Consider the following 14474-nt stretch of genomic DNA (forward strand, 5'->3'; position numbering starts at 1 on the left):
GTCATGTTCTCGCTTCCCCTTCTCTGAGCCTCTGTGGACTGGCGGGATGTGTTTGCACTTGTTTCTTTTTCAGTTTCCGCCCTATACTAAGCCGAGCCGTTTCTTTAAGAAGCCTTGCAAATTGTGTCCTCCTCTATTCGTTTGTTACTTTGAGCTAGTCCTTGACGTTGTTGAGAGATTCTCAAACAGCGAGTCAGTTCATGCAACCTGAGTAACAGTAGGGCGGCTGAGTGCTCACAAACAGAAGTTAATATTTTAGTGTTGCAGACTTTACACGGATTGGGTTGAGAAGGGTATTTATAATGTGGCCTAATTTGTCATGTTCCTCTCAAGTTATATTTCACAAGTGCGTGGCGCTAAGTGCTTTGCGTTGATAAATTAATCGCCAGTAGCCTTGCAAATCACATATTTTTGTCTCATTTTCAGGCTATGGGAACTAGGTTTAAGGGGATTAAGACAATTGTGATTCCTACAAACTAGGTCAATCTGTCTCCAAGGCGGACAGTATTGCTCATGTACTGTCAACACAAGTCTTAGTTTTAAACTAGCTGTAAAATGTAAGTCAGTTTGACCTGAAGCCTAACTGTGGGAAAATTGGAGTTAGAGATGAAAATTTAAGGACCAAAGATGAATACCTGTGAATGTCAAATTCTAATCTTCAGTAAGAGCCTGAAAAGATACAGTCTAAAAGGGGGAAGTGAGGAGAATAGTTATCCAGATTTCACCAAAAGAGGGCTTTCCAGTGAAAGAGTATCTAGCCAAGTAAATACTGTACAGAAGTTAAATACATTTGGAATTACAAATAGGTCATTGGATTTGGCCATCAAGAAATGGAGGGGATTGGTATGCTCCCCTTTAATGGGGGCAATGTAAGGGTATATGGCACACCTTTTGAGTGTGGGACACAACTACAACAGGGACTCTACCTAACAAAAGTAAATACGGTAGGTAACCTAGTTGTTTGTACCCTTACATTAACCTGAAGTAAAAAAAAAAAAAATTAGTGAGATGAGGAAAGTCTCTGAAAAAAAAAGTTACTGTGATCTCTTGGAAAACATTTTGTTGCTTTTTACTTTGGTTCTAATGATCAACGACAGTTTGGTGGATGGGTAAAATAATGAAAAAAAAAGAATAATTACTTTTCGCTATACACTCTCTCTCTAGATGATTCTAATCAGGGTCTTGACTTCCCTTATCATTTTTTTATGATGATGACTCCCTATCTTCTTCCAATATTCAGATTTTTCTTGAATTCTGGACCTATTGGACATCTCAATTTAGATACAACATAGCCAAGATGCCAAAAGCAAATTCAAAAGTTGACACCTGCTACAAATATGTTCTTTGTGTGCTTTTCCTATCTCACTGAAGGATCCCATTCATCATCACTCAGTTGTCCAAATGAGAAACTGGACATGGGAAATGATGTGCATGCAACCAAATAGAAATATTTAATCATTATGATAATCATTTTCAACTGTCATTTCTTTGATTTCCAAACTGGGATGGTAACCTCTTACTTTGTGCTTTCACACTCAAGTCTCTATCTGATTTCTGTTAACACCTTGGATGTTAAAATGGATTTTTATCAAATGGCAACTCAAAAAATATTTCTTATATGTTTTGGACAAATGAATAGCTTTTGACAGGCCTTGGAATGTCTGATCCATTTTCTATGCCTTCAGTTTAGGGCAAGAATCCTGATATGGGGCTAATAACTACTGACATGATGAATTCTGTTTGATTTTTTACTCAAATTTTATTATGAAAAATAACATATATAGGAAAGTTGAAAGACTACTATAGTGAATACCTGTATACCCACCACCGAGATTCTACCTTGAACATTTTACTATATTTGTTTTATCATATATGTATATAGATATATTTCCATCTTTACATACATACATATGTACATACATCTTTATTTTGTTAGATGCATTTTGAAGTGAATTGCTTACATGACTTTGAACAGTGTCTACCCGAATACTTCTGATTCTGTGTTTTGTCCACTGATTTGGAATTCTGATATTGATGCCAGTCAAAAATCAATCCTTATACAATTTACTGGCAGACTCCTTTCTTTTTTTTTTTTTTTTGCCTGTCACCTTTTTCAGAGCTTCTGATAATAGAAAGTCTCATCAATATTCATATCTCTGAACTAACTCCTTACCAACTCACTCAGAGAATTTTCTAGTCCTGCAAGCCCCATTTATGGTAAGTGCTTTATACAAGTGTACCATTTTTTTTTTATCTCTCTGATACTGTATTTTTACTGTGCCTTTTCTATATTTTGAGATGTTTAGGTACACAAATACCATTGTGTTATAATTATCTACAGTATTGGTACAGTAACATTCTGTACAGGTTTGTAGTCTAAAAGCAATAGGTATAGCCTAGGTATGTAGTAAGCTATACTATCTAAGTTTGTATAAATATACTTCTATGGTGTTTGCACAACAGTGAAATTGCCTGATGATGCTTTTCTCATATTCCTGCCACTAAGTAAAGTATAACTGTCTCTTGTTTAGTTTAGATCCAGGGCTCATGGAAGCATGGACTCTGAGGAGAAGAAGATGCTAACCAGAAGAAAAATCTGAGTACTCTCTGGAAGAGTAAAGCAGAGACTGGTTGCTGGGTATGACACCAGCAAATGTCCATTTCTTGTTTATTCAGGTGGAGCTCTGTGATGGTTAATTTTGTTTCAGCTTGAGTGGGCTAAGGGACATCCAGAGAACTGGTAAAACTTGGAGGTAGATGTAGAGGAAGAGATTAGCATTTGAATAAGTAGACTGAGAGATCTGCCCTCACCAATGTAGGCAGGCATCGTTACATCTGTTGAGGGCCTACACAGAACAAAAGGCAAAGAAAGGGTAAGTTCACAGTGGTGTCTATGGCTCAAGGAGTAGGGCACTGGCCCCATATATCAGAGGTAAAAAAAAAAGGGGGGGGGAATTCACTGCCTCTTTTAGAACTGGAACATCCATTTTTTTTCTGCCCTTGGACATTGAAGCTCCTAGTTCTTAGGCCTTTGCCTTCAGGACTTACATCAATGTCCCCCTCAGACCTTTGAAGTTGGGCTGGAAATTAAACCATCATTGCCGCTAGTTCTCAGGCTTTCGGAATTGGACTGAACCTCACCACTGGCTTTCCTGGTTCTCAGCTTGCAGATGGCAGATGGTGTGACTTCATGGCCTCCACGATTATGTGAGCCAATTTGCATAATAAATATCTATTTCTCTCTCTTTTCCTACCTCTCTCCTTCCCTCCCTCCTTCTCTCTACACACACACACACACACACACATACACACACACTAGATATCTATGTACTATTGTCTTTGTTTCTCTGGAGAACCCTATTATAAGCTCTATCTCTGGAGAACCCTATTATAAGCTCTATTCCTAGAAAGTACTATTTTACTGCTAAGAATCAAACCAGTGCAATTCAATCAAATATTATTATTTTCAGAAAGTTCAGATGTTCTACTGTACTATATTGAAAACTGGGATATGTAGAGGAAAGCTAATCCCTTAGCATTTCAGTGAGACTGCTACAGGGAAGCTCCCCAATTGTATGCATTTCTTTGATATCTGAATTTATTCTCTGTTTCTGCTCCCCACATCTTCATCCAAGGTCTTTGGCATCCCAGTGGAAACTCAGCTGGAATTTAACAAACTTACGGAGCACTGAAAGGGTTTGTATTCTAGGTGTCCACAATGTGGCTTGTAAGGGTGGGTGTGCAAAGTTGGAGTAGAGGCTTCTGGCAAGTGCACCTCCAAGACAGCGTCTGACATCACATTTAGCTGACATTTCTGTTTGCAGCTAATGTTCACCCCCATCTCAATCCAAGCTAACTATAGCTGACTGCTTTGATGGTTCCTGTGTATTCTGCAGATAAGATCTCCACAATTGTTTTTCTAAATACTTGGTATGAAAAGTTCAACTTGCTTCAAAACTCATTCATATCATCACAAGAAATCTGAACATTGAATTTGACAATTAAAGAAGGGGAGGGCTGTTGGAGTCTTTGAATATAATTTCATCTGTTGTAAATTTTAGAATGGTCGTAATAACATTTAAATGCTGTTTTCATTTACTTGTGTGAACAAAATTTCTCTTTGATAATGACCCTAAAGAATTTAAAGAGATCATCCTTATAAAGTCTGGCTCAGGAAATGTGGTAGCCATTTCAAATATAAAATGTCACGTTAATAAGTTAGATTCAGGAAGGTAGGAGGGTCAGTGGGATGGAGGTGTGATATGTGATTGAAGAACAGGTGTAATGAAAGTTTCCTCTGCAAATGGAGTGGATTTGGGGTTGTAGTTAGAAAATGAGGTGCTTGAATTTGTGATTTCAAAGGTTATGCATTTTCAGGAGAGGGCACTATTTTTTTTTTTTTTTTTTGAGATGGAGTCTTGCTCTGATGCCCTGGCTGGAGTATAGGGGCTCAATCATAGCTTACTGCTCCAAACTCTTGGGCTCAAACAATCCTCCTGCCTCCTGCTGGGACTACAGGCATGCAACATCATGGCTGAATAATTATTCTTATTCTTTGTAGAGATGGGGGTCTCACTGTCTTGCTCATGCTGCTCTCTAACTCCTGGTCTTAAGCTGTCTTCTTATCTTGGCTGATGAAAAGGAAAGGTAAGTCTTTGGAACTGAGAAGAGCCAAGAACTAAGAAGTCAGGGTATCAATTTATCCAACTGCCTGCTATTGAACACTAAAATTGTTTCTAACATTTATTTTTATATTATAAATATTGCTGAGATGAATATCTTTACATTTAAGTTTAAAGTATTTAGGGTGTCTTCATACTAAAGCTATTCTGTTTCTCTTGTTGTCTTTTCTTTGCAATGTTTCTGGTTTTTGTATCCTTTAAAGAGAGGTAGTAAACTAATTGCAGTTAGGATTTTTGCACTTTATCTTCAAAGAACAGGTTTTAGAATTCTCAAGACAGAGTTCTTATCTTGATTCTGCCACATAACTTGAATAAACTGCTTAAACTTTGAACTTTAGTTTATCTACCTAATACTTACATCAAAGGTTTTGGAGCTGGTTGAAAGTGAAAGTTTCATAGAGATTAAATGTGAACTAATTGCTGGTTTTCCTTTTCTTAGCCCTTGAGTGGTGTGATATCAGGGGAAGCAGTTTTCTATCACAGACACTAGAAGACTCTGCTGTCCCTGGATAGTTTAGTTGCTGACTTGAAAGGAAAAGAGAGGAGGCCTGGGTAGATTTGAGGAGGGAAAGAAGCTTGCTAGTGATGTTCCATGCATAGTAACATCCACTAACCCCGGAGGGGCGTCTTTGCTCTGAGCCTCACACTTTGAAATATCCTACTTTTGTTCTCCAGAATGGGATGGAGGCATGAGGAAATCATGCTGTAGATAATCAGGACCCTGAAGTACCCAACCAAACAGCCCCAAAACTATATGTGCAAGCTGCTTCTTTTTGTCTGTCCTCTGGAGGGCTAGCCAAAGGGTACCTCTGTGTGTGCGTATGAGAGAGAGAGAGACCACAAGTGTGAATGGCCACAAGTCGGCAGTTGGGATGCCCCATGTGGGTGTGTAGGCCTCTTACACTGCAAATAGAGCCCAGAGTAGGAGGGCAGGGGGAGGCATCAGGATTTGGAGGCTAGATTTGTTCACACTACCACATTCTGCTGAAGGGAATATTGCCGGGGTAGGAGCATAGAATATATTCACTTATCAGTTTATCTCTTGACCTGACCCCCACAAATGTTAGGAAGTCTATTTTTGTATGTGTTATATTTCTATTCCTTTATATGGCTAATGCTTTACAGGTAAAGTGTTCCCAATTTGGATTTGCCGGTTCCTAGATTTCCGATGCATGTCTCTCCCCACCTAGGTCTCAGTGTGATCACTGCCTCAGAGATGGTGAGTCTCCTCACTTGGATCTCAGAGTGATCACTGCCTCAGGGATGGTGAGTCCTCTGACTCCGGTCTCAGAGTGAGCATGGCCTCAGAGATGGTGAGTCTCCTCACTCGGGTCTCAGCGTGATCACAGCCTCAGAGATGGTGAGTCCCCTCACTCAGGTCTCAGTGTGATCATGGCCTCAGAGATGGTGAGTCTCCTCACTCGGGTCTCAGCGTGATCACGGCCTCAGAGATGGTGAGTCTCCTCACTCGGGTCTCAGCGTGAGCACGGCCTCAGAGATGGTGAGTCTCCTCACTTGGATCTCAGCGTGATCACTGCCTCAGGGATGGTGAGTCCCCTCACTCGGGTCTCAGCGTGAGCATGGCCTCAGAGATGGTGAGTCTCCTCACTCGGGTCTCAGCGTGATCACAGCCTCAGAGATGGTGAGTCTCCTCACTCGGGTCTCAGCGTGAGCACAGCCTCAGAGATGGTGAGTCTCCTCATTCAGGTCTCAGCATGAGCACGGCCTCAGAGATGGTGAGTTTCCTCACTCAGGTCTCAGCGTGAGCATGGCCTCAGAGATGGTGAGTCTCCTCACTCGGGTCTCAGCGTGATCACGGCCTCAGAGAGGATGATATTCTTCTCCTTCAGGTTCCCACCTTCTCTGTTTTTCCTCGTTATTTTCACCTCACCTCTAATTAAATTATTTCCTCCCTTGTTCATTTCCTGTCCTGCTCCCTCCCTGACCTTGTCCATTGGATGTTAGCTACACTGGGGCGGGAATCATAAGTGTTTAAATATATTTTTAGGAAGTAAGTGAATATCTACATTTCTAAGTAAATGCTGTTTAATTTATTTAAGGTATAAGAATTGGGTTAACATAATATTTTCTATAATATTATTAGGGAATTATTTAATAAATAGCTACATTATTATACAATTAGCATAATATTTGCATTGGAAATTTTTAAGTACTTGAGGGTTTTGAAAATGCTTTGTTCTTTTGGCCAGTTTAAATCTCTCTCTGATCTTAATATTACTAATTTTAAGGTAAGTATTCGTCCTAGATTTTATAAGAGTAAACTTTTAGTTCTTCTTCTTTCCAAATACCCACTGCTATTTAATTTATTCAAACAGTTTGCTTGTTAAAAGTTATTGTGGCACTTTCAGAAATAATTATTTTAACTAAAAAATATGTAACATCAGAGAGAATAGATTTTTGTTTTCTGAGCTTCGGAAGCAAGTTTTAAAATGTTAACATCACCGTGCACCTCGCATCAGTTTTTCAGAGCAGAAATTTAATCGGATACAGAAGGTGAGTCAGAAATAGTCTTCTTGGAAAATAGTGCTCTTTACTACAAATGTGCATTCATTAAATGTTTTATATCATAGACTAATATGTCAAATTAGTGTTCTTAGATGATCTTTTTCAGAAGAAAATTGCAGAAGCAATTTGGTTTCATTTTCGGGAATAAATAAGGGTGTTTCATTTCACACAGCCTCAGGGAATCACAAATTAAAACTTTCCACTAAAATGGATGCCATCTACTATTAATTATTTCAACAAACAAACCACTCCACTCTGCTGAAGCTGCAATCAGGGTAAGGGATATTGTAGTGCTTGGAACCTGCAAGGCTGAATGGGACTACTTTGCATTCTTTTTTTTTTTTTTTTATTGTTGGGGATTCATTGAGGGTACAATAAGCCAGGTTACACTGATTGCAATTGTTAGGTAAAGTCCCTCTTGCAATCATGTCTTGCCCCCATAAAGTGTGACACACACCAAGGCCTCACCCCCCTCCCTCCTTCCCTCTTTCTGTTTCCCCCCCATAACCATAATTGTCATTAATTGTCCTCATATCAAAATTGAGTACTTTGCATTCTTGTCCCTCAGCAGCCCCATCTCACATCTTCCTCTGAGCCCCCAGCACCCCGCAGAGCGGCTCTCAGTGGTGCAAAGCTCCATTAAGTAAATAGAGGCTCCGTATTTAGAAGCCATCTCTGGGAATTCAAAGTGCTCTGAGAGGGAAATTGGTACTAGCAAGATTAAGGTATTAATGAAAAGTTCTGTTAAATTTCTGTTGGGATGCTAATTAATCTTCTAAAAATTGTTACTCAATTCAATTATGTAACACACTTAAACTTTAACACACGGTACCAGGAAAAGTAACAGGGTCTTTAAATTATACCCAGAGGCATTCAGAAAGTAAAGGGGAAAAGCCTAATGGGAAAATCCTCCCCAAATGGTGCTTTAGTTTGCTCTTCAGTATTCACTTGTTCTGTCACATTTGGTAAGTTTGAGAAATCAATAGCTAGTGCTCAGATATTTGAAGAAATATTAGAAGTATTAGAAGAAATTTCAGAAGTGGAATTCTGACCACTATTCTTTAATGGAATCTCCTATCCAAAGTGCAGAAGACAATCTTATCATGGATTGTTATTATTATTATTGTATTTTATATGAAAGATTTTTATTTTATTTTTCTTATTTCAGATTAATATGAGGGTACAGATGATTAGGTTACATTGTTTGCATCTGTTAGGTAGAGGCCAAGTTGTAGGTAATTCCTTCTCCCAGGCGGTGTGCTGCACATCCTTACATTTGCGCTTGAGGTAGATTATTAAGCACATGCTTTTGCTTGAATTGTTAAATGAAGAAATAATCTGGTAAACTTTTAGTCTTTGAAGCCTGACTAACCATGTTAAGTATTGAGCTAAATGAGTTATGCTTTATTCCTATCCATATTAAAACATAGTAGAATCTCTGTAAGTTGACCACCCAAGGGATTGCAACAAACTGGTTAACATAAAAGGTGGCCAACATAAGGAACTAGGCCTCCTGTACTGATATGTACATGTGGTGCATGTCCAGTCTATGAAAATCAGGTCAAGTTGAAGAGGTGATCAACTGTGAATGTTATACTGTATTTTGTTTGAGTTGTTAAGAGGAATTTTAATCATCTCAATTTTGCTAAATGTTAAACTGTCAATTCATCTCTAACTCTTTTAATGTATCTGGAACAGTATGTGAAAGTCTGTAGTACAGTGTCTAGAAAATATGTGGTATTCAAAAATGTTAATATGAGTGAAACACTGTGAGATGATGTGATGCCTCAACAGGGGTTAGCCGTGCCATCAGTCAGTGGCACTCCTGCAGATTTTGACCCAGTGAGTCTCTGATGTGACTGGGGCAGCATTGCTCTCTAGCCCAGGCAGAGCTGAGAATCCTTGAGGCCACATACAGGCAGTGACAATTATCTTCATAAATTATTTGAGTAACTCATTTCAAAGAACTAAAAATTAGTAATTACATTTTAATCTTGGGCCCATTTTCCTATTGTTTAAAAGAAGAAAGTTGGTTTTAGTGACTGTTTTGATTTGTAGTACATTTCTTTTGAATAAAGGCGATGATTATTTCTGGTAGGGTCCACTTCCGTGAGGACACCCTGATCTTGGCTGTAATCTTTGGTTTTGTAAGTGCAGTAACTAAATTTTATTGGTTTATTCAAAGGATGATAAGGCTTTTGATTCCTGCTTGCCAAATTCACTAATCACCATCTGAACTAACGAGCCAAGATAGCATACTACTTTTGAGTCAGTGAAAGGAAGAGGGAGGCTGGTTAAGCTGAGGACACTTATAATAAGGGGGATAAACAAAAGGCTTGAAAAGTGTGGTGTATACAGTAGTTCCATGTTTATCTGAAGTTTTACTTTCTACAATTTCAGTTACCTATGGCCAACCATGGTCTGAAAATATTAAATGGAAAAATGCAGAAATAAACCGTAAGTTTGATATTGTGCACTATTCTGAGTAGCATGATGAAATTTCACATCTTCCCTTTGCCAAAGGTGTCCATACTATATACACTGCCTGCCCAGTAGTTGCTTAGTGGCCATCTTGGTTATCAGGTAGAAACAAATGGGGTGTCTAGGGGCTGTTACTAGCCTTGGTTTTTGGCATCCACTATGTGCCTTGAAACATACCTCATAGATGGGGGACTACTGTGTAAAGATACTGGTATACTTGTGGGTGAACTCATTAGTATCCCATATAATTGTTTTATCAACATGGCCTGATTACTGTTTGAAAGGAAAACAACTAGCTTTGTAATCACAAAAATATAATTTCATTTTGATGATTTCTCTCTCTAGAAAGCCCTTGTATGTACAGTCACCAAAGCCTACTTGCCTGAAAGCTCGGAGTTAGATTTCTAGTTCAAGGGAACTCTTGAAGTATCAGATGATCAAGTTGCTTTGAGTCATATTGGGGTCTCTTAAGATAAATCATTAATTCTAATCTTCTTCATTTGAAGAATCATTTTTGAATATGAACCTTCCCTAGAAAAATATGAAGCTTTTCTGTTTCCTTATTTGATGAGATAATTATGCTTTTGAGTTGTATCATTATGGTTTGTTTAATAGTATTCCCTTTCTTTTATTTGATACTTTATTAAAGATTGAAGGACAACTATGCTTAAAACTTAGAGGGGATAGTGGAGAGATTCTTTGGTTTAAGGAAGAAGAAGTTAAAGTTGAAATTTAAGCAGAGTAAAACGTTCTGAAGAGTGCAAGGTCAATTGATACCTAGAATGAATCCTCTGGGATGTTAATGAATGTGGACTGTACTGTAGTGAATGCATCAGATGTAATTTGTTATACTGCATGGAATTAAGTGGAAATAGATAATATTGGGATGATGAAAAAGAGCAAATATTATCATGCAGTTTATGTTAGCGTTTTAAATATCTAGATTTCTTTAACTTTTCTAATAAATACTCTGGTTTCCTTGATAAATGATAATTATTAAAAGTTAGTATGGCATTATCTTCATCTGCAGCCTAAAGGGAAATTTTATTCCAAGATCAAATTAAGCAATTCTTGATCAATCTAAATGAGAGTAAGTAACCTCCTCATACATTCAGATAATTCAAAAGTTTATTAATCAATATAGGTCATTTTCATTAAAAGAAAAACAGTAGCATATTCTAATTGACATCTGATGTTTATTAAACTAACACAAACGGAGTTGTCTTTGTTTTTGATTTCATATAATATTGCTTTCCTTAACTCTCGTTCTGAATTGATTTCTACTTTTTTCTAAAGGACTCATTATCAACTTTAATAAGCCTTGGATTGATCCCTTTGAAAAACAAGGAATACATTATATCCTAGGTCTTTAGCTTAATTTATAAAAAATAGATATTATCATAATTGATAATTCAACTTCAATTGAAGCATATTGAACTGGCATAAAAATCATTTCAGAAAGCTACAAAATTACCTGCAGACCTATAATATGATATAAAATCTGCATTACAAATTTAGCCTGGAGATACCATTGGAATTTGAGAAAGAGAGAAATTCAGAATATGGAGAGAAAAAGAACTAAGATGCCTTTGCTTCTTACATTCAACATGCTTTTCTACTGGGCGGCGCCTGTGGCTCAAGGTGTAGGGCACCACCTGTCCCATATACTGGGTGTGGCAGGTTCAAGTCTGGGCCCAGCCAAAAAACTGCAAAAAAAAAAAAGAAGCTTTTCTACTTTAGATTTTTTAAGTGACTATATACTCTAACATTGTTAGTTATTATTATTGGTTCATTATGGCTAAAAATGGAGTGTGGAATATGTATGTGGTGATCTCTTACAGAAGAAAAAGTCCATAGGCAGTGCCTGTGGCTCAGTGGGTAGGGGGCCGGCCCCATATACCAAGGGTGGTGGGTTTGAACCCTGCCCCAGCCAAACTGCAACAACAAAAAAATAGCCAGGTGTTGTGGCGGGCACCTGAGTCTCAGCTACTCAGGAAGCTGAAGCAAGAGAATCGCCTAGGCCCAAGAGTGGAGGTTGCTGTGAGCTGTGATGCTATGGCACTCTACTGATGGCAATAAAGTGAGACTCTGTCTCTGTAAAAAAAAAAAAGAAAGGAAAGTCCTGCCTCAAAGCGATCCCCTCTTAGCTAGGTTGTCAAAAGTGAACTTTAAAAAATAAATGAAAACCAAGAGCTCAGTGCCAATGGGCTGCTGTGGCTATGATCTGGCATGTCTGGACCTGGAGAGCTGAGTTCTAAATCACATATTCACTCTGTATCAAGCAATGGTGACTGCAGTAGTCACTGTACCATGGTTAGCCTGGAGCTCAAAACTGTTTTGTTTTTGTGATTTTTCTTTATTTTATTTTATTTTTTATTGTTAAATCATAGCTATGTACATTAGTGCAATAAAGGGGTACAATGTGCTGGTTTCATATACAATCTGAAATATTCTCATCAAACTGTTCAACGTAGACTTCATGGCATTTTCTTAGTTATTGTATGTAGACATTTGTGTTCTGCCTTTAGTATTGTTCGCCTGTACCCATTCTAAGATGCACCGTAGGTGTGGCCCCACCCTCCCTCCACCTTAACCACCCCCCTCCCTTCCCCTTCCTTGGCCCTTTCCTCATAGTCTTGTGCTATAGTTGGGTTATAGCCTTCATGTGAAAGCTATAATTTAGCTTCATAGTAGGGCTGAGTACATTGGATACTTTTTCTTCCATTTCTGAGATACTTTGCTAAGAAGAATATGTTCCAGCTCCATCTATGTAAACATGAAAGAGGTAAAGTCTCCATCTTTCTTTAAGGCTGCATAATATTCCGTGGTATAGATGTACCACAATTAGCTAGTCCATTCGTGGGTCTGTGGGCACTTGGGCTTCTTCCATGACTTAGCAATTATGATTTGGGCTGCAATAAACATTCTGGTACAGATGTCTTTGTTATACTGTGATTTTTGGTCTTCTGGGTATAAACCTAGTAAAGGAATTATAGGATCGAATGGCAGGTCTATTTTTAGGTCTCTAAGTATTCTCCAAACATCCTTCCAGAAGGAACGTATTATTGGGCATTCCCACCAGCAGTGTAGAAGCGTGCCCCTTTTTCCACATCCACGCCAACATCTCTGGTTTTGGGATTTTGTTATGTGGGCTGCTCTTACTGGGGTTAGGTGATATGTGTTCTGCCTTTAGTATTGTTCGCCTGTACCCATTCTAAGACGCACCGTAGGTGTGGAAATGCAAATGCAATTCCACATTGATTTGCATTTCTCTGATGATTAAGGATGATGAGCTTTTTTCCATGGGTTTGTAGATTGTGCGTCTGTCTTCTTTAGAAAAGTTTCTCTTCAAGTCCCATGCTCACCCTGAGAACATGTGAACACCCTCACAAGTTCTTTTCTTGCTAATACATTTGAGTTCTCTGTGGATTCTGGTTATTAGACCTTTATCGGAGGTATAACCTGCAAATATTTTCTTCCATTCTGATGGCTGTCTGCTTGCTTTACTCACTATGTTCTTGGCTGTGCAGAAGCTTTTTAGTTTGATCCCAGTAGTGTATTTTTGGTACTGCTTCAATTGCCTGGGGAGTCCTCCTCATAAAATATTCACCCAGGCCGATACTTTCAAGAGTTCTCCCTGCACTTCAAGTATTTTTATAGTTTCATGTCTTAAGTTTAAATCTTTTATCCAGTGAGAGTCTATCTTAGTTAATGGTGAAAGGTGTGGTTCCAGTTTCAATCTTCTACAGGTTACCAGCCAGTTCACCCAGCACCATTTGTTAAATAGGGAATCTTTTCTCCACTGAATGTTTTTAATTGGCTTGTCAAAGATCAAATAACGGTAAGTAGCTGGATTCATCTCTTGGTTCTGTATTCTGTTTCAGACATCTACTTCTCTGTTTTTGTGCCAATACCATGCTGATTTGATCACTATCGATTTTTAGTACAGTCTCAGGTCTGGTAGCGTGATTCCTCCTGCTTTGTTTTTATTGCTCAGTAATGTTTTGGCTATTCAAGGTTTTCTGATTCCATATAAAATGAAGTATTATTTTTTCAAGATCTTTAAAATATGACAATGGAGTTTTAATAGGAATTGCATTAAAATTATATATTGCTTTGAGTAGTATAGACATTTTAACAATGTTGATTCTTCTCATCCATGAGCATGATATGTTTTTCCATTTGTTAACATCTTCAGCTATTTCTTTTCTTAAAATTTCATAGTTCTCTTTGTAGAGATATTTCACGTCCTTTGTTAGGTAAACTCCCAAATATTTCATCTTCTTTGGCACTACTGTGAAAGGAATAGAGTCCTTGACTGTTTTTTTGGCTTGGCTATTGTTGGTATATATAGAGGCTACAGATTTATGGGTGTCGATTTTGTAGCCCGAGACATTGCTGTATTCTTGATCACTTCTAAAAGTTTTGTAGTAGAATCCCTAGTGTTTTCCAGATATATGATCATATCATCTGCGAAGAGTGAAAGTTTGATCTCTTCTGACCCTATGTGGATACCCTTGATTGCCTTTTCTTCCCTAATTGCAATGGCTAAAACTTTCATTACAATGTTAAAGAGCAATGGAGACAATGGGCAACCTTGCCTGGTTCCTGATCTAAGTGGAAATTATTTCAATTTAACTCCATTCAATACAAGATTGGCTGTGGGTTTGCTATAGATGGCCTCTATTAGTTTAAGAAATGTCCCTTCTATACCAATTTTCTTAAGTGCTCTGATCATGAAGGAATGCTGGATATTATCAAAAGTTTTTTCTGCATCAATTGAAA

This window comes from Nycticebus coucang, chromosome 5, assembly GCF_027406575.1.
Source record: "Nycticebus coucang isolate mNycCou1 chromosome 5, mNycCou1.pri, whole genome shotgun sequence".
In the NCBI taxonomy this organism is placed as follows: Eukaryota; Metazoa; Chordata; class Mammalia; order Primates; family Lorisidae; genus Nycticebus; species Nycticebus coucang.